Source organism: Anoplolepis gracilipes, chromosome 8 (assembly GCF_047496725.1).
Source record: "Anoplolepis gracilipes chromosome 8, ASM4749672v1, whole genome shotgun sequence".
NCBI lineage: Eukaryota > Metazoa > Arthropoda > Insecta > Hymenoptera > Formicidae > Anoplolepis > Anoplolepis gracilipes.
This window is the reverse complement of record NC_132977.1, coordinates 12737125-12756963: the sequence shown is the minus strand read 5'-3', so window position 1 is coordinate 12756963 and position 19839 is coordinate 12737125. Positions and strand designations below refer to the sequence as shown.

The 19839-nt window shown below is 37.3% G+C and overlaps 1 long non-coding RNA gene and 1 pseudogene across 1 annotated transcript; both read left to right on the top strand.

Moving 5' to 3' along the window:
• Positions 1 to 958: 958 nt before the first annotated feature.
• Positions 959 to 9310, top strand: LOC140668341 (uncharacterized). Its single transcript, XR_012047165.1, has 2 exons — positions 959 to 3745; positions 9062 to 9310. It is a non-coding gene; the product is annotated as an uncharacterized lncRNA (long non-coding RNA).
• An 850-nt stretch (positions 9311 to 10160) lies between these two features.
• LOC140668870 (uncharacterized) lies at positions 10161 to 11693 on the top strand (annotated as a pseudogene).
• Positions 11694 to 19839: the final 8146 nt, after the last annotated feature.

Here is a 19839-nt window from a genome sequence, read left to right as displayed (position 1 = left end):
CCCTCTACTCCGGTTTCCCGGGGCTTCGGGACAGAGCCTCCCCACCACGTCAAGGTGGCGCACCATCGAGGAGCATAAATTTTGAACCTGACTCAAGGCATCTTGAACTGCATAATACTCAAAATTTATATAGAGAAAAAGGCAAATCTAATGGTGCTTAATTATATTCTTGCTTTTTTATTTATAATTCTGCTTTTTTATTTTTAATTTTTGTGCAAAATTTTTAATTTTTAATTAATTTTCACATATCTAGCCAATATTTATTAATGCATGCTACATACATGTGTCTTATATGTGTATATTAATTTTATTTATTTTTCAGATTTACTTCTTACCAGAGATAATGCAATATTTTTATTTTTAAATACATGTGTTTTATATATGTATATTAATTTTATCTATTTTTTAAATTTACTTTTTACCCAAGATAGTGCAATATTTTTATTTTTAAATTATTTATTAGTCTGTTGTGCCTCCGGGAGGGGGCACAGGATTTTTTCGGGATCGTTCAGGGAAGGCCGGGGATACGGCGGGCAGTGGCCTCTTTTTATTTTAATTTCTCTCTTTTTCAATATCGTGTATTCGCTTTTTTATTATCCTCTTTATTTGTAAACAATAAATAACATTTTAATTAAGTCTATGGTACGATATTTAGTCACTGCTCCCAGCGAACGTTATGTCACTCGCGTTTATTATCGGTTAAAGTGAGAAAGCGGTATCTCTCGTATGCTCTGTCGCCCAGGTAGTCTGATACGCGTCGACTTATCTCCGGCGCGCGTATATCTCTTAGTTATTCGTGTATGACTCTGTTGAATCTGGTCAACAGCTGCCCGTGACGATTATTACTCGTTAGGTTCTAATCAACGACTGCCCGTCGCTTCATCGCGGCGGGTGCTGAGCTTCCTTCCGAACTGCATGGTTTTTCGGAGGGGGTCCCTTAGCAACATGACCAAATATGGTTATGTTGCTGAATTCGCGTTTTAGTGCAGGCGAGGAAGTTCAAAGTCGAATTTCCTCGCTTGTACTTTTAGCAATTCGGTGATATCTTTCCGGTTTCGTGTTCGCGCTCGGTCTCGGGCGCGCGTGGCTCGCTGCGTCAGCGGCTCGCGCGATTATCGCTTCGCTCGCGATGCATTCCTGCATCAATATAATTATATGTATATATATATGTATATATTCATTAAGTCTGTAGCCTTTTCTGGGGCTATAACACCCCTCCCCCGTTGGAAAAGAAAACGGAGGTACAACGTTTTCTGTTTTAGGGAATTTATTTCTTTTTCTTAAGTTTTAAGTTTCCCGATATATATATATACTATATGTTTTCTTTTATATTATTTTCTTATTCTAGTTTACAATTTTGTTTGTTTTCGCGTTTACAATATTTAAATATAATTGTTTTTCTTATCTAAAATCGCGTGCTTAGGCTACGTTTTAATATTGGTTTCGGGAGTCGATCGATCGGTTCGCTCTTCGTCGTATATACTAATTAATGGTCGCTTCCTTCTTTTATTTTTGTTTCGTATGACTATGTAAAGTACAATTAATATTATTATTATTGTTATCGTGATTGTTCCGCTTGTCGCTATTGGATATACGAATTGTTTTTTCGCGAAGAAATTTTGTTCGTTACTTTTTAAATTGTTGTCTATTTCTTCTAGTTGTAATTTTAATTTTGTCAGTTCCATTCGGTGTTGACCTATGTCTTGTATCGTGTCATTATCGTGTGTTATCGTGTTGCGTTCTCGTACCAGTGTCAAGTTATATTCAGGCAGGTACGTTTCTATATCCGTTTCATAGATTGTCTGTTTCGTCTGTATAGTCATGTCTGGAGTTATTAATTTGCATTTTCCCTTCAGCGTAATTTTCCCAGTGTTTTTAATCACTGTTTTGTATTCTTGTCGTTTGTCGTATTGTATTGTTAATTGTTGCTCGGTAGCAGTCGAGTAGAGCCATGTTTGTGGCTGTTGTAATGCGATCCATGTGGTACGCATTGATATAATGTGTTTCGTTTTACAGTTACGTTGACGCTGCTGTGTATAAATTTGTATTTCGCATGGTGCATTTAAATTTACTCTATATGTCGGTGTCGCATGCTCACATGTGTATTGTGAGTTAATGTTAATACAATCTTTTAAATCTTTTTCTGTTACTATAACGTATGTTAGTTTTTCTTTGTCTACCGCAATTATTTTATGGTTAATTTCTGTTACTGCGAATATATTGTTATAACTGAATACAGGTAACGCAATTACATTCATTATGGTATAGCTTGGTTGCGCAATTAATGGGAAAATTAGAATGGTATAAATAATTGCTTTATCGCTGAATGCGCTTATTTTCGCGTATTTTTCTATAGTAAGCCAATCTTCGGTGTGTACTTGAAAAGGGAAGTACAGTCCTTGTAGCAACTGCTATGTTGCTTCCTTTAAATGTGTTATTATGCTATCTATTGGTGTTAATCTCGGATGCATTGCTCCGTTTTTTGTATATGTTAGATATTCTATAATGTTATCCGCGTCGCGTATTAATTCTGCTATTACTGCGGTAATTATGGTAAAGTGTTCGTTTATCTCGCTGCGTTCTATATATTCATTTACTCGTTTCTGTAAGAGGTATTCGTTACGTTGTATTGTATTTTCGATTTTATCAATATGCCCGATAGTCGTATTTATTATTTTAATTTGATTTTGTACGGCATGCTGTATTGTTTTTTGACTGTTTTCTAATATGTTAAGTTGTTCGTTAATTCGTTTCTCGTCGTTAACGTCCATTATGCCAAATAAAGACTTTGATAAGGAACCTATTCCGTCTATGAGTCCTCGTCGTTTATTTGTCTGTTTTTTGTATATTGTTTTAATTTGTATTATGACATTTTTTAAATATTTTGCTTCTCTTTTTGTTAGAATGTCTAGGTTCACACATGTATCTCGAAGATAATGAGTGTGAAATTTCATAGTTTCGCATAATCTTTCGGTCTATTTTAAATATTCGTTTATTTGCTCGTATCTTTCGTCTTTAAGTTTGATAAGTCTAATTTTATTACTAGTTTCCAGTTTTCTTTTGCGTAGTGGATTTGTCCGATTTCTTCAAAGAATAACCCTGGGTTATGTTTAAATTCTTGTATCTGGTATGAGAGATTCGTTTCGTCGTCTTTCGTGTGACCTTTGCTGATCCAACAGGCGAATGTCCTGTAATATCATATTATATTTCATTTTATTATATTTTATCTCTTGGGTGTCGCTTGCCTTCCCTGACTTCGCGGGGTTCGCGTTAATCCAGCGGGTGATACACCGGTAATATTATAATGTTGGTTTAGTCTCTCAACGACTTTTGGTTGAGGTAGATCTCGCGGTCATATAGGCAAGATGCAGCGTTTTTTATTGCACTGGAGCTTGCCAATGTGTCGCGAGTGTGATGGATATCGGGATGGTATTCATCCCGATATCTGCTGTGATTGTGTGAGGGGTCGCCTACCGGTGGTGGGTTTACCGCCGCCGGTGGACCCCGTAGTGCGGGCGCGGAGCGCCGTTCTCCGGAGTTCCCGGGTCGCGGGGGGCACATTGTCCCTCCGCGTTACGTTTACAACACCCGGTGTGAGGTTTGTGCAGGCAGTGGTGCCCGCCCTAGACCCGATGCATCCCGTCCGCGTGGAGTTGATGAAGGTCCACGACCAATTAGACTTCTTCGAGCTGAGATGTCGCCGGGGGGAGGAGGAGGAGGACTAGGACACGGATCCTTGAAGAAGGTGAGTACTAGTTTTCTATATATGGCTTAAGCTTGTTTACGTGTAAGCGGGTGCTTTTCCTTCCTTTCTTTACCGTGTAGTTGATATTCGAGTGCTTTTCGATTATTATGTACGGTCCGATCCATAGAGATTCGAGTTTTTTCGATCTTCCGCGTCGTAGCGTTTCATCATAAATGAGTACTTTATCGCCAATTTTGAACTTTGTTTCTTTTGCGGTTCGATCGTAGTGTTCCTTCGGTTTTAGTTTTTTCTCTGTGAGATTTTCTTTTGCAACTTGATTCGTGGCGCGTAGTCTTTCTTTTAGCTCTTGCGCGTAATCGTCATAGTTGTATGTCGGTTGTGGTGGTTTCGTTAATGCTGTCGGTATTTCGGCTTGGTGTCCGTATACTAGCTCGAAGGGCGTGTATCCTGTAGCTGTATGTGGCGTAGTGTTGTAGGTGAACATCGCGAACGGAATCCATTCGTCCCAGTCAGTCTGATCATTATTAATATAATGTCGTAGATATTCTGTTAATGTTCTGTGCGATCGTTCTAACGCGCCGTTACTTTCAGGATGATACGCGGTCGTCTGAATTTTATTTATTTTTAATAATTTACACGTATTTTTAAATATTTCGCTTAAAAAATTTGTGCCTTGATCGGTTAAAATTTTTTCCGGTATTCCATATTCTAAAATTATTTTTGTGGTAAATTCTTTACTCACAGTGTTCGCTTCTTGATTTGGTATCGGTATTACTTTACTAAATTTTGTCAAACTATCTTGAAAAGTTAGTAAGTATTTATTTCCAGTATTAGTTATCGTTAATGGACCGACTATATCTAATGCACATTTTTCGAACGGTTTACTCGGTGTATCGGTGATAACGAGGGGTGCTTTAAATCGTCGCGATAATTTATTTTTTTGGCAAGTGTTACATTTTTTAATGTATCGTTCGACGTCTTTCGTTAACCCGGTCCAATTGTGCGTGAGGCGAATTCTGTTTATCGTCCTCTCGATACCTTGGTGTCCTCCAGTGGGTGCATCATGATATTCATATAATATTTGTTTCTTTTCATCTGCGCTATAGGCACGTGTCGCATCGTTGCTATCTTTCTCGTCCTCTTCTTTATCTCTTTCTTCGCTGCTGATATCATCCATCTCTTCGTCTTCGGCGGTGAGGATCTTTTCTCTCTCTTGCTCGTCGTCGTCTCGCGTTACGTTGCGGCTTAGCGCATCAGCGTTCGCGTTCGCACGTCCGGCCTTATGTATTGTCTCATAATCGTACTAATTTTATTCGCCATCGAATTAATCGTGATCCTGGATCGTTCACGTTAAATAACCATATTAGAGGTTTGTGATCTGTAATGACCTTAAATTGTGTTCCGTACACGTAGGGTCTGAAATGCTTTACAGCCCATACAATAGCTAATAGTTCCTTTTCGGTAGTGCTATAGTTCTGTTCCGCGCGGTTCAGTACTCGGCTGGCGTAAGCTATCGGTCGGTCGCTGCCTATCTTTCCTTGCGATAAGACCGCTCCAATCGCGTAGTCGGATGCGTCTGTAGTTATATTAAATTGTTCAGCGAAATCTGGATATTTTAATACGGGTGCCGTTATTAATTTATTTTTAAGTACTTCGAAAGCATTTTGTTGCTCTGCGGTCCACACAAATTTTTCGGTTTTCTTTGTCAATTTCGTTAATGGTTTAGCTATTTTCGAGAAATCTTCTATGAATCTTCGATAAAAACCGGGTAGACCTATAAATGATTGGATATCTTTCACCTTTTTTGGCGTCGGGAAATCTCTTACCGCTGTTAGTTTAGACGGGTCAGGAGATATTCCATGTTCTGATATTATATGGCCCAGGTACATTACTTCTTTGCGTAGGAATTCGCATTTATCCGGCTGTAATTTTAAATTATTAGTTCGAAGTCGTTGCAGCACTTCCTTGAGTCGCTTGTTATGATCTTCGAGGCTTGCTCCGTAAATGACGATGTCGTCTAGATAGACCAGGCATTTGAGTCCTTGTATTCCTGTCAATACAGAGTTCATTAATCTCTGAAATGTCGCCGGTGCGTTTTTCAATCCAAAGGGCATTCGGTTGAACTCCTAATGTCCAAACGGAGTTGAAAAGGCAGTTTTAGGCTTGTCCTCTTCGGCCATTGGTATTTGATGATATCCAGATGCTAGATCTAATGTTGTGAAGTATTTTGCGTTTCCCAGCTGGTCCAGTATATCCGTAATATTAGGCAGAGGGGAAGAATCGCCGATCGTCAAGTCGTTGAGCTTTCGAAAGTCTATAACTATTCGAAGTTTCGGTTTACCTGATACGTCGGTCTTTTTTGGTACTACTAATAGCGGAGCATTCCATTGACTCGCGCAGGTACGAATTATTCCGTCTTCCAACATTTGTTGCACTTGTTTATTTACTTCCGTCTTATGTTTCTCCAGAAGGCGATACGGTCTTACATATACCGTTGAGGCGTCTATGCGCGTATTTATCTCGTGTGCTACCGTCGCAGTGCACGACAGTGGTTCTCCATTCAGGTGAAATATGTCGCTATATTCATCACATATCTTTGAGAGTGCCTGTCGTTCTTCAGAGTTGAAATGCTGTGTTCGCAACAATTGTCAGATGCGCTCGTTACGTGGGGTATTTTTATCGTCCGTCCCCACGGCTATTGTATAGATACCGTGCGGGTTATCTTTATCGATGTCGTTTATAGTTACAACAGGTGTACGTATTTCAATAGTCTCGTCTGTTGTGTTGATAACGTTGATTGGGCAGAGAAAGTTTTTCGGTTCTACCAGACATCTTCCTATATATATTCTAGGGGCTGTTTCTTTCGCGCGTACTATTCCCGTTTCGTTTCGATTAGTCGCGGCTTGCACGATGGTTTCACTGCGTGGTTTCAAGATAATTTTAGTATATGGTTGCATCTTGAGTACATCCTTACCGATTTTTAACTCTTTATTTTTGTAATCGCAGGATACCTTTTGCTTCCTTAGGAAATCGATTCCTAATATCCCGTCGTATTCCATGGGGAAGTCGTCTTTTACTACGTAAATTGCATGTTTAATGTCTTGTCCGGTTAGATTAATTGTTGCATGCATCTTCCCTATTGTATATACTTTGTGTCCGGTTATTCCTATTAACGCTAATTTTTTATTGTATATCAATGTTTCGCCTTTTAAATGCTTTACTTTTATTAGTGATATGGTCGCATCGTATAGCATGTTTATGCGCCCTGTCTTCGTTTCGCGTATGGGCATCGTTACGACGTCGAGTCCTTGTTTATCTCGCGTCTGTCGTACGTGTGTCACCTGATATTCCAGCGCGCGCTTTGCCTTGCTATCGCTTCTTTCTTCTTCGTTGTTACTACGCTCGGAGTCGGAACTCTTTCCTCGCGTCTTATAACACGTTCCTTTTGAATTATTTTGAATATCGCTCGATTTATTCGCGTTATTCGGGTTTTTTCGATCCTGTGGTTTTCCTTGCGGTCGGCCGTTTAAAGACCAACCCTCGTCGCGATTATGTCCGCGCTTTTTACAATACTTGCAAAATTTTTCTACCACATTGACGCGTGGTCTTTCGGGTTACAGAGCGTATCTGCTCATTCGACAATCTCGTCCATAATGTCCTATCTTGCCGCATTTAAAACATGTTGCATTAGTATCTCGAGGCGGTCGCGAGTAATTCGAGTCGAGTTTATTTTTATTTTGATAACTGTTTGTTCTCGCTCCCATCGGCTTAATAAGTTTTTCTTCCGAGCTCGCGCCGTTTATCGCCTCTTGCAATGTCGAGAAGCGTTGTGACCGTACGAGTACTTTCAAGTCGTCGCATAGTCCGATTTGATAATTAATTAACGCTTGGTCTCTGATAATTTGCTGAATTGTGCGTTTTTGTTCTAGAGTATGCTCTTTTCCTTCGGTCATAGTCATATAATTTCATAGCTACTAGATCGACTCGCTGTCCAAACGCGTAGGCGGTTTCGCTTGTTTTTTGCTTTAATGAATTAAATTCGACTTGCAAGTGTGTCGTGCTTTGTTTCGTTTGATAACAAGCTTCGAGTTGCGTCCGAAATTCATCGAAAGTGCGTATATCGCGCGTTTCAAAATCTTGTCGCGCTTTTCCGCGTAACTTTGTATATAATATCGCCTGCATAAGAGATTCTTCGTCTGCCGGATTTGTATTTTGTATTGCGTATGTGCATGAATTCAAGAAATCTTGCAACTTGTGTCGCGACATTCTGTCAAATTCCGGAATCATTTGTCTCGCTTTCTTTAACGTCAGGAAATTGGGTGCCATACTACGTCGGTTTCTAACGTCGCTATCGGTCCGTCCGTAATATATGCTTTCGGAAAGTTCTTCTCGACGGCTTGTATTTTGATCGCGTTGCGGTAGTTGAGCTACTTGCTCTGTTAAGAATTGTATTGCGTAGCGCATTTCTCTTAACATTGCGGACGTAGAGTCGTTTGTCGATTCTTCTCGCGGTTGTATCGGTTGATTAATTGTTCGTCGCAATCGTGCGATCTCGTCGTCTACCGCGTCATTAGACACGTTTGCGGACGTAGACGCGCGGGGATTTTGAGCTTCTGCCATCTCGCGCGTTCGTGCGTAGATTTCTTCGGGATCAAAAATCTCGCTCTCGTAAGATGTCAATGAAAATTCTCGCCGGAGTGATACCTGGCTTGGAGTTCGACTAAGATATGGTCTCGTTCGTCTGGTTGAGTCGTGTAAATCGTCAGTGGGGTCAGTCGGATTATTTTCAACAAGACTCGCGTCGAAACTCGTAAATGGAAATTCGCGTTCTGTTATAACATTGCTCGGTAGCTCTGTGTCGCTATCACTCGGGTATCGAGTTTCGAGGTTCCGTCGGACACTGTCGCGTATGTCTCGGAGCGCTTCTACGGCTACACTCGCGGGACTTAATTCGCAATATTTTATAGCTCGATTTGCTCGTTCGCTAAGCAACCACGACTTATTTGCTATCGGTTTCGGTAAGTTTCTTCCTTCCGACATTCACGCAAATTTAATTAAAATTAATTTGGTTCGGACTTACAGTAGTAGTATCGCTCGCATATTCGCTCGCTGTCTCGGTTTTCGCTGACGTTGCGTCCTTCGCTCGGCGGCTGATAAGGCGTCGTCGATGGAGTTGTCGTAGGTCGGGCGGCTTGGCGGCTCGCGTCCTTGCTCCAATTCTGCGATGCTCTGTTTATTTCGTGGTCCGTAGTCGTCTGCTCTGCATGTAGTTTTTTCTTGGCTTCTTGATGTCCGTTAGTGTTTGCTAACTTTCTGACGTGCCTGCCTGTTTACGCACTTTGTATTTTATTGCAGGTCTTGCACGACGGTCGAGGTGCTAACTCCTTGACATCCACCGGGGGTGTTCCCTGGATCCCACCGCTGTCACCAAAATTGTTGTGCCTCCGGGAGGGGGCACAGGATTTTTTCGGAATCGTTTAGGGAAGGCCGGGGATACGGCGGGCCGTGGCCTCTTTTTATTTTAATTTCTCTTTTTTTCAATATCGTGTATTCGCTTTTTTATTATCCTCTTTATTTGTAAACAATAAATAACATTTTAATTAAGTCTATGGTACGATATTTAGTCACTGCTCCCAGCGAACGTTATGTCACTCGCGTTTATTATCGGTTAAAGTGAGAAAGCGGTATCTCTCGTATGCTCTGTCGCCCAGGTAGTCTGATACGTGTCGACTTATCTCCGGCGCGCATATATCTCTTAGTTATTCGTGTATGACTCTGTTGAATCTGGTCAACAGCTGCCCGTGACAATTATTACTCGTTAGGTTCTAATCAACGACTGCTCGTCGCTTCATCGCGGCGGGTGCTGAGCTTCCCTCCGAACTGCATGGTTTTTCGGAGGGGGTCCCTTAGCAACATGACCAAATATGGTTATATTGCTGAATTCGCGTTTTAGTGCAGGCGAGGAAATTCAAAGTCGAATTTTCTCGCTTGTACTTTTAGCAATTCGGTGACACCTTTCCGGTTTCGTGTTCGCGTCTCGGGCGCGCGTGGCTCGCTGCGTCAGCGGCTCGCGCGATTATCGCTTCGCTCGCGATGCATTCCTGCATCAATATAATTATATGTATATATATATATGTATATATTCATTAAGTCTGTAGCCTTTTCTGGGGCTATAACAAGTCTTATTATTTAATAAACTTAAGATATTTTCATTATAAAGTCATTAAATATAATAGTTAAGTTATATATATAATAGTTAATATTTTTATTAATTTTATTAAATTTTTAAAGTTTTAAAGTTATGAAAAATATATATTTTATTTTATTGTTCATTTTAGTAGTCATCTACGACGTAATATTTATTTTTTTTTAAATTTTAATATTACTATGAAGATTTAATTTTAATATTTATAAAATAATTTTATTTTGTATTTTAATAAATGTATTTTGTTTTATGAATACTGGTAAGATTTTTGGCAGTTTTCCTTACCCTTGCAACAAATGTTGGTATTCCACAATTTTTCTACCAAATTAAATTTTTTATTTTGTAAAAGTATATTTTGTTTAAAGTTATTTTTATATCCTTCCGTCTTGTTTTTCTTTTTTTTTATAACACACACCTCTTTTGTAATTTCAGGAAAAATAAATTGACATTTATATAATATAAAATATATACAGACATATATACACATAATTATATATATATATATATATATATATATATTTTTCCATAAAATAATTTAAAAAAATTATATTTTTCCTTAAATTACAAAAACTTACAAAATTATACGGGTGACCAATGGTACACCTTTTTACATATAGAGATACTTCACTGATGCTACGTTCGCCGCGCATGCGCGAGAAAACCGGGCCCGCATCGCAACACTGACGATACGTAATACACTACCGCAATCTGCAGCAATGTACGCGACACGGTCTTCGCGTTACAAAAATTCATCGCATATTACAATTCGCGCAATCTCCATGCTTACATATATTGAACTAAACACACAATTTAGAACAATGGCGAAAAATGATTTTGAAAAGAATTTATACAAATTAATGAATAATGCAGTTTTCGGCAAAACGATGGAAAATATGCGGAATCGCGTAGATGTTAAACTTATAACAAAATGGGACGATAGGTACGGCACAGAGGCAATGATCGCGAAACCAAATTTTAATAGCAGGAGCGTTTTTTCGGAAAACTTAATCGCTAGATCGTAGAATTACGTAAACTCGAGGTGAAGTTTTATAAACCAATCTATGTAGGTATGTGTATACTTGATATATCCAAGATATGTTTGTATGAATTTCATCACGATTACATGATTCTAATGTAAATAAAGAAAAATGTAAAGTTATGTACACCGACACGGATAGTCTCATATATCACATTGAGTGTGAAGACGTGTATGAGAATATGAAGCGCGACATCAACAAGTTCGACACGAGCGACTATGCAATAGACAATGCGTATGGTATACTGCTCATGAATAAAAAAGTTCCGGGTTTGATGAAGGATGAAAACAACGGTATGATAATGACAGAATTTGTCAGGCTTAGAGCAAAAATATATGCGCTAAAAGTAGATGGTAAAAAGAATACGAAAAAGGTAAAAGGTGTCAAAAATAGCGTCGTCGCGAAAACGATAATATTTGACGATTACATGCAGTGTTTGAACGAAGGAATTGAAATGACGCGGCAGCAATCGAGTATAAGATAAAAAATGCATAAAGTATATACCATTCAGCAGAAAAAAATTGCTCTAAGTCCGCACGATGATAAACAATATATGATACCTAAAAGTATCGATACGCTACCATGGGGGCATTACAGAATACCGTCGTAAAAAAAAACGAAAAAAATGTATATTTGAGTATTATATGTATATTTATATACATGTAAACTTTATATAATATTTGTTATTATTTGTTTTTTACAATACATTATTTTTATGTATCCAAGAATTCCGTGAATTATCGAATCCCAACCATTTCACAAAAACTTCATCCCCCCTCTTCCTCAATATCTTTTCCACAAGATATATATCAGGATTAGCAACGCGTTGTAGTTCGTATTCATAAAATCCACCGGCGACGGTATTTCTGCGCGAATCTTTTAATATATATGTCACGGGATTAGTTTTCTGTATCTTAACAATTTCAAACACTTCGGTGGTCCAATTTGGTGTGCAGCCTTTTTCGAATAAAGTTTTGAATTTACTCACGCGCACCGAATCGCTTATTTTAAATTTCGTCGGCGCCGCAATCTTTACCTTGCTGTACACTGTATTTAAAAGTTTATCTGCGACGGCTGGAGTAACATCGACAGGTCTCATACCGATAATGCGATGTGATTTTTGCGTGTTGTACTCTTCAACGAGTCTCGATAGTTCGTTGATCCACTTGTAGTTTCCATTGAGCGTAAACATTTTCCACATTTTATTCTTCAAAGTATGATTGAAGCGTTCTACGATCGAGGCTTTCTTGACGGAATATGTCGAATAATGATTAATATTGTGTTTCTTCATGAGCTTTGTACATTTGCATTGTAAAATTCTTTTCCTTGATCGGTTTGAAAATTTTTCGGGTATCTCGCATCGTCTCGAATTATCTCTACAATCGCATCAGCCGTCTCGCTTCCACCTTTACTCTTGAGCGGTACGACCCACGCATACTTGCTCAACACATCAATAACAGTGAGTATGTAAGTGTATCCCTTGTTGACTCGAGCATACGGACGCATCTCGACGATATCAGCTTGCCACAGATCATCGTATCCCCGCACTATGACGTGTCTTCGGGGAAAATTTTTTCTCGCTGGCGCGTGCAGTTCGTTTACCAACTGCCATCTCTCCAAACTATGTTGATTCTTTGCTTTGTCAGTTTTTCTCGATGGTCGTTTGTTGTTTGCTTTTTTATCACTCATTTTCGTTTATCGTCCTTTAATAACCGTTTTTTAAGTTCCGTTTTTGACGCGTTTTTCTATGTTTTTTTTTCACGTTTTCTGATCCGTTCTTAATCCGTTCGCAGCCGTTTCTGCGTTGTTCACCGCCGTCCTTCACCCATTCGAAAATCGTTCTTGACCCGTTCGCAGCCTTTTTCGCAGTCGTTTTTTGACTCGTTCGTAGCCGCTTCTGACCCGTTCGTAGCCTCGTTCACAGACGTCTTTTGACCGATTGTAGCAGTTCTTGAGTTGTTTGTAACCTTGAGTGTAGCCGTTAAGAACGTGTTCGTAGCTTCGTTCGCAGTCCTGCTTGAGATGCTGATAGCCTCGTTCGAAACTGTTGTTGCCGCTGCTGCTAGATCGTTCACTGCCACTGCCACTCATTGTAGTTAGATAGCAGTTCGGTAATTCTTTGTAACTGTTCGATAATTGTTCGCAGCCCTTCGATAATCCTTTGTAGCTGTTCGATAACCGTTCAATAACCGCTCCTAACCCGTTCACTGATGCTCATTCAGGTTGATAGCTGTTTCTGAGTTAGCGTTAGCCGCGCGTTGAAGTTTGTTTAGCGCAATCTATAATGCTCGCACGTCCTTCTCAAGCAAAGTAAGCTTCTCGTCTGATTCTTTCTGTCGATTCATTAATCTTTTAACGCAGGACTGCACGTACAATTTGTTGACGGCAGTCTTGCCGTCGGTGTCAGCCTCAGGTTGCGCTACACGGCAAATCTTACGCGACCTTGCGTCGAAGTCTGTAATGACGCGACACACAGCGTTTTCGTGCACATAACTTTTTACCAATCTATCCCAAGAGCCGTTTATGCCGGTTGTATCATTTCTTGAATCGAATAAGCCAAATTTGTTGATAGGCATTTTTCTTTTTTTCCAACGCTTCGTAAAGTGTCACGCGACGCTGATCGACTGATTAGTTTTGTCGAGACATCATTCAATTTATAATAAGGCCATTTTCGCAAAGTTCTTCGATAATCGACATGATTTTATTGTCGTGAGCATTGTTACCGGCTCGACGCGAAGCATCCAGTAATCGCAGACGATCTACCAACTCGTTTGGATCATTCCAATGCCCGTAGTCGATCTTATTGTCGTTTAGAGTCATAACGCGCGGTAGTATACCTTTTCCAGCTTTTCTGCTAGAAAATAACGGTGCAATTACATTTTTATACTTATATCCTTTAGTCCCTAATACTGAATTATGTGCTTTGTTCCCACGTTTATGCGCATTCGTCGCTAGTAATATATTTTTATATTTAAGCAAATCATCTTCGGTGTATATTTCATCGTCGGGGATTTTTTTGAAAATTAATTCATAGAGACCGGCGTTCCCGTATATTTTACTTCATTGATAATTATATTATGATTTTTGTCTACGTTAAAATGTTTATCACTGAGGATTATTCCATCGTTAGAGAACTTAATGCCATACACATAATCCATAGCTTTATCTTTATCTTGATTCATAAAAGTTAGTATATATTTTTGTCCGAGTGGACCTAAATGCTCTCGAAATATGTTTACACCTTCGGACGTTTGCAATTCACGTTGAACCGTTGTAACCAACAAATCGGGTGTAGTTTTAAAAATTTCTTCGGCGAGTGGTTGCTCGTACGATAATTGACGCGGTTGCGCAATTTTTATCTGAGTAGATGTGTCCGGTATCGTTCGTCTTTGATTCGGTGTAGAAGTTATCGGCAAATCATTTAATGAGACATTTAATCGTTTTTGCTTTGAGCTCAAATCATTCAATGAGATTCTTGATCGTTTTTTAACTATAATAATTTTCTTTTCCACATGATCTTTTCCGAGTATATCAAACGGCTCGATTTTCGATATGTCGGATTCTACATCGATGGTATTTTGAACAAGCTGTTTTAGAGGCTCACTAATCGGTTTAAACTGTTTCTCCAACGCTACATCTTCCTCAAATTTGCCAGTTTTTAACGCGCGATATTTTTTGCGAATTGACTCGCTCGTCTGTACAATTTTTCGCGCAATCTTTTTACGATCACTGTTATCACTCATGTTTTTTTTTTTATGTAGACGTTGCTCTGTCAATGTTTCGATAGCAACTGACCATTTTACGGAACCGCAAATTCATTTAAACCTCTTCTGTAGCGTCCATTGCTCATTGAACTGTCTTTGTCAATTACTAGAAATCCATACTTGTGCTGCCAACATTTTTGACATAACGCGCTAAAATCATCGTAAGACATGTCAGTATTTACATGATCGTTGTACACGCACCGGCATAAATGGTGTCCGTCGGTAAATGTGTATGTACGTACGTGTATGACAACCGAGAGCGTCACATACACATGCAGCGCGTACGTACGTGTCACTTGAAGCGCGGCGGAGTTCATGCAGCGGAGGAGAAAAAAGTGGGAGGCAATCCGATGTTGCATCCTTAGCGCAAGCCGCACGATCGAGAAAGAAAGCATGACAAGACGTGATGCCGATTAGTGGTGTCCTGTAGCACTGCCTCACTCACTCTATGCTTGAATGCAGGAGGAATGAGCGAGAGAGCAATAGGACACCGCGTTGTCTCTATATGCGTCTCGTTCGCTCTCGCGCTTATGTCATGCTTTCTTTCTTATTCCTTCAAGAAACGTGGCTGAACCCTGCGCATCGAATGCCGGCATTCGTAAAATTATAATTATATTATATTAATATTAGAAGTTCGGTTTCATATATAGCAAAAAAACATATGATTATTCTAATTAAATATTAATTTATTTATTGCGTATTTTTTTTCTATTTATGTAAAAAAATTTGCTAAAAAATATATATATACATGTATCATTATGAGTAATTTTGAGATTCACTAGAACAGTAATTGTAAACTTGCATCCGTTTGTAATTAAATTTATAATTACATATAAATAAACGTGTAGAAATGATAATTCGTGATTTAAAATATTTTTCGTAATTATATTATTACAAAACTCAAATTTTAAATTCCAGATAAAAAATTTCTTATGTATAGTTATGCAGAATTGAATATTATTATACAGGATTCAACACAATTGTGTAAAAATATGTATAATTATTATAGATGACACCGTATAAAACGTTACGTATATTTATATATAAATGGATTGATAGCTACAATTAGAATTATGTATATGTAAGCTTATACATACTTATACACAATGCCTGCAACATTTTATGTATAATTATTAATAATTATATATAATCATATATAAAATGGACAAATTTCGTATAAATTTGTATAATTAGATACGACTATTTTTGTCTGATTATATATAAAAATTTTTTACCGGGTTATAACACAATATCGATATCTGATCGAATTGATGGTTTGTCACAAATGAACCAACGAGCATTTAACTGTAAATTTACAATACTTATATAAAAATGTAACTAATTTAGGGAAGATAACGTTATGCTGCGTAATATTACAAAAATTTAGATATCTTCATAAAATTTTTTTAAATTTTAATGATTAAATTATACATATATTAATATTAAATATTAATTTAAAGTAAATTAAAAACTCTATTTATTTTCTCTCTTTTCTTATTTATTTTCATAAATACATATATATATATTTTTATATATAATTATATATAAAATATAAAATAAAAAAAATGTATATATTTATATACAGAGTGGACCATTTTAATCCATCCAGTCGAATATCTCGAAAACCAAGCCCGGGAGAGAAAAATGTTTCAGATAAATGTTGTATGGTTTCGAGGGGGCCATAAGATGGTACCATTGGTTTGACCTTGAAAAGTGATTTGAAGGTCACGTGAAGGTCACTTCAAGTTTTTTAAATGGAACATTTTATATATTTTTACATATTCTTATAGCTCATTTCGAGAGCTTTCCAAAACACTTATGACAAAATATTTTTCATTAAGTATTTTTTGAATTATAAGGCTTCAAAGTTGCAGTATTTTGACATAAAATACAAGATATCTCATAAAATATTCATTTTTTGATTATCTTACTCTAATACTTTTATGCACAGAATAACGAGAATCAATTGGTGTAAAGAAAACACATAATTATGTTAAAGTAAAAATGTGTAACTGTAGTTGCAAATTCAGATTTTTACTTTAACATAATTATGTGTTTTAATTATGCCAATTGATTCGTCTCGTTATTCTGTGCATAAAAGTATTAGAGTAAGATAATAAAAAAATGAATATTTTACGAGATATCTTGTATTTTATGTCAAAATACTGCAACTTTGAAGCCTTATAACTCAAAAAATACTTAATGAAAAATACTTTGTCATAAGTGTTTTGGAAAGCTCTCGATATGAGCTGTAAAAATATATAGGGTATTCCATTTAAAAAACTTCAAGTGACCTTCACGTGACCTTCAAATGACTTTTCAAGGTCAAACCAATGGTACCATCTTATGGCCCCCTCGAAACCATACAACTTTTGTCTGAAACATTTTTCTCTCCCGGGCTTAGTTTTCGAGATATTCGACTGGATGGATTAAAATAGTCCACCCTGTATATATATATATATTTTATATTTTATATTTTATACATGATTATATATAAAAATATATATATATATGTATTTATGAAAATTAATAAAAAAAGAGAGAAAATAGAGTTTTTAATTTACTTTAAATTAATATTTAATATTAATATATGTATAATTTAATCATTAATATTTAAAAAAATTTTATGATAATATCTATATTTTTGTAATTTTATATATATATATATATATATATATATATATATATATATATATATATATATATAAATAGGTCTTTATATTTGTCTCACTACGTACAATGCCGTTTCTCTTTTCTTTTTATTTATTCTTTCTTTATTGATTACTAGGAGACCGCGTTTTTCAACTTTTTATTTCCTTTCTATTTTTGTTTTATTAAATTATTTATCGTGGTGCCATAGCGGAGAACGCATTATTAATCGCGATAAGTATTACGATGCCTCAAAACTTGTGTCCTGAGATACGAGGTCGCATCGTCGGACAGTGGCAGGCCGGAAGAACAGTAGCGGAAATCGCTGTTGCGATTCCGTGCTCTGACAAAACTGTTCGACGATGGATACAACGATTTGCCGATGGTGGTGATCATGCTTTGCATGATCATCGTCGGCATAATCGTAGGCCTCGTAAAACCAGGGCGGAAGAAGACGAGGCTATCGTTGCCGCAGCAGTTGAGCAGCCCTTCGGCGCTGTCCAAGAGGCTCTCAACGCGGCCAACGTCCAAGTATCGGATCGGACCGCCCGGCGACGTCTGAACGAAGCTGGGTTACATTGTTACCGTCCAGCCCACAAAATTCCGCTGACTCCTGTTCATCGGGAGCAGCGCATCGCGTTCGCTTTGGAGAACCTGGTGACGAGCCGTGAGGAGTGGGAGACTGTGATCTGGACCGATGAAAAGGTCTTTGTATCATCTGTCGACCGCACACCTCATGTATGGCGACCAAGAGATCAAAGGTTGCATCCGAACCATGTTGTGCCTCTTCACAAAAGTGGAAGGATTTCGTGTGGAATGTGGGGCTGGATTTCGGGAACTGCAATCGACGAATTGGTGCAAATTCCCTCGCGGATGAACTCTGCGGACTATATTCGCATACTGGAGGATGTTCTTCTTCCTTCAGTACGCGCAATCTATCCCGCAGAGGATGTACCAGTTATCCGGTTAGTGCAGGATAACTCCGGAGTCCATACCTCACATGAAACATGGGCATGGTTTCGGGATCATCCGGAGATTCAATTGGTCAACTGGCCTGCACGTTCACCAGATCTAAATTTGATCGAAAATGTCTGGGCACAAATGGTTCAACGATGGGAACCAAGACGGGAGAGGACGGTAGCAGCGTTAGTTAACCATGCGAGAGAAGTTTGGGAAGGGCTTCGGCATCGACCAGACTTTCTCGCAAACTTGATTGATTCGATACCAAATCGACTCAATCAAGTTATTGACCAGGACGGATACTGGACAGACTACTAAATGAAATGCAGCTTCCGCGCTTGTCCCACGATCGGCCCTTTTCAGAGCCAATAAAACTTTCACACCGCGAGGAGAAGCGTCTATAGGCGTCTCACTCGTTCGTATACTCTGTATATATATATATATATATATATATATATATATATATATATATATATATATATATATATATATATATATATATACAGAGTATACGAACGAGTGAGACGCCTATAAACACGTATACTTTGTATATATATACAGAGCATATACATATATATATATATGTATATGCTCTGTGTATATATATATATATATATATATATATATAGTGCTACGTCCGAAAGCAGACTCGTCTTCTTGCGACGCTCGTTTTCTTTTCAAACTTTTGACCAATCGATATATCGATTTCCTCACAGCTGACACGGACGTAACAGTATATATAATTCTATATAATTATATATATATATACATTTTTTTTTTTATTTTATATTTTATATATAATTATATATAAAAATATATATATATGTATTTATGAAAATAAATAAGAAAAGAGAGAAAATAAATAGAGTTTTTAATTTACTTTAAATTAATATTTAATATTAATATATGTATAATTTAATCATTAATATTTAAAAAAATTTTATGAAGATATCTAAATTTTTGTAATATTACGCAGCATAACGTTATCTTCCCTAAATTAGTTACATTTTTATATAAGTATTGTAAATTTACAGTTAAATGCTCGTTGGTTCATTTGTGACAAACCATCAATTCGATCAGATATCGATATTGTGTTATAACCCGGTAAAAAATTTTTATATATAATCAGACAAAAATAGTCGTATCTAATTATACAAATTTATATACGAAATTTGTCCATTTTATATATGATTATATATAATTATTAATAATTATACATAAAATGTTGCAGGCATTGTGTATAAGTATGTATAAGCTTACATATACATAATTCTAATTGTAGCTATCAATCCATTTATATATAAATATACGTAACGTTTTATACGGTGTCATCTATAATAATTATACATATTTTTACACAATTGTGTTGAATCCTGTATAATAATATTCAATTCTGCATAACTATACATAAGAAATTTTTTATCTGGAATTTAAAATTTGAGTTTTGTAATAATACAATTACGAAAAATATTTTAAATCACGAATTATCATTTCTACACGTTTATTTATATGTAATTA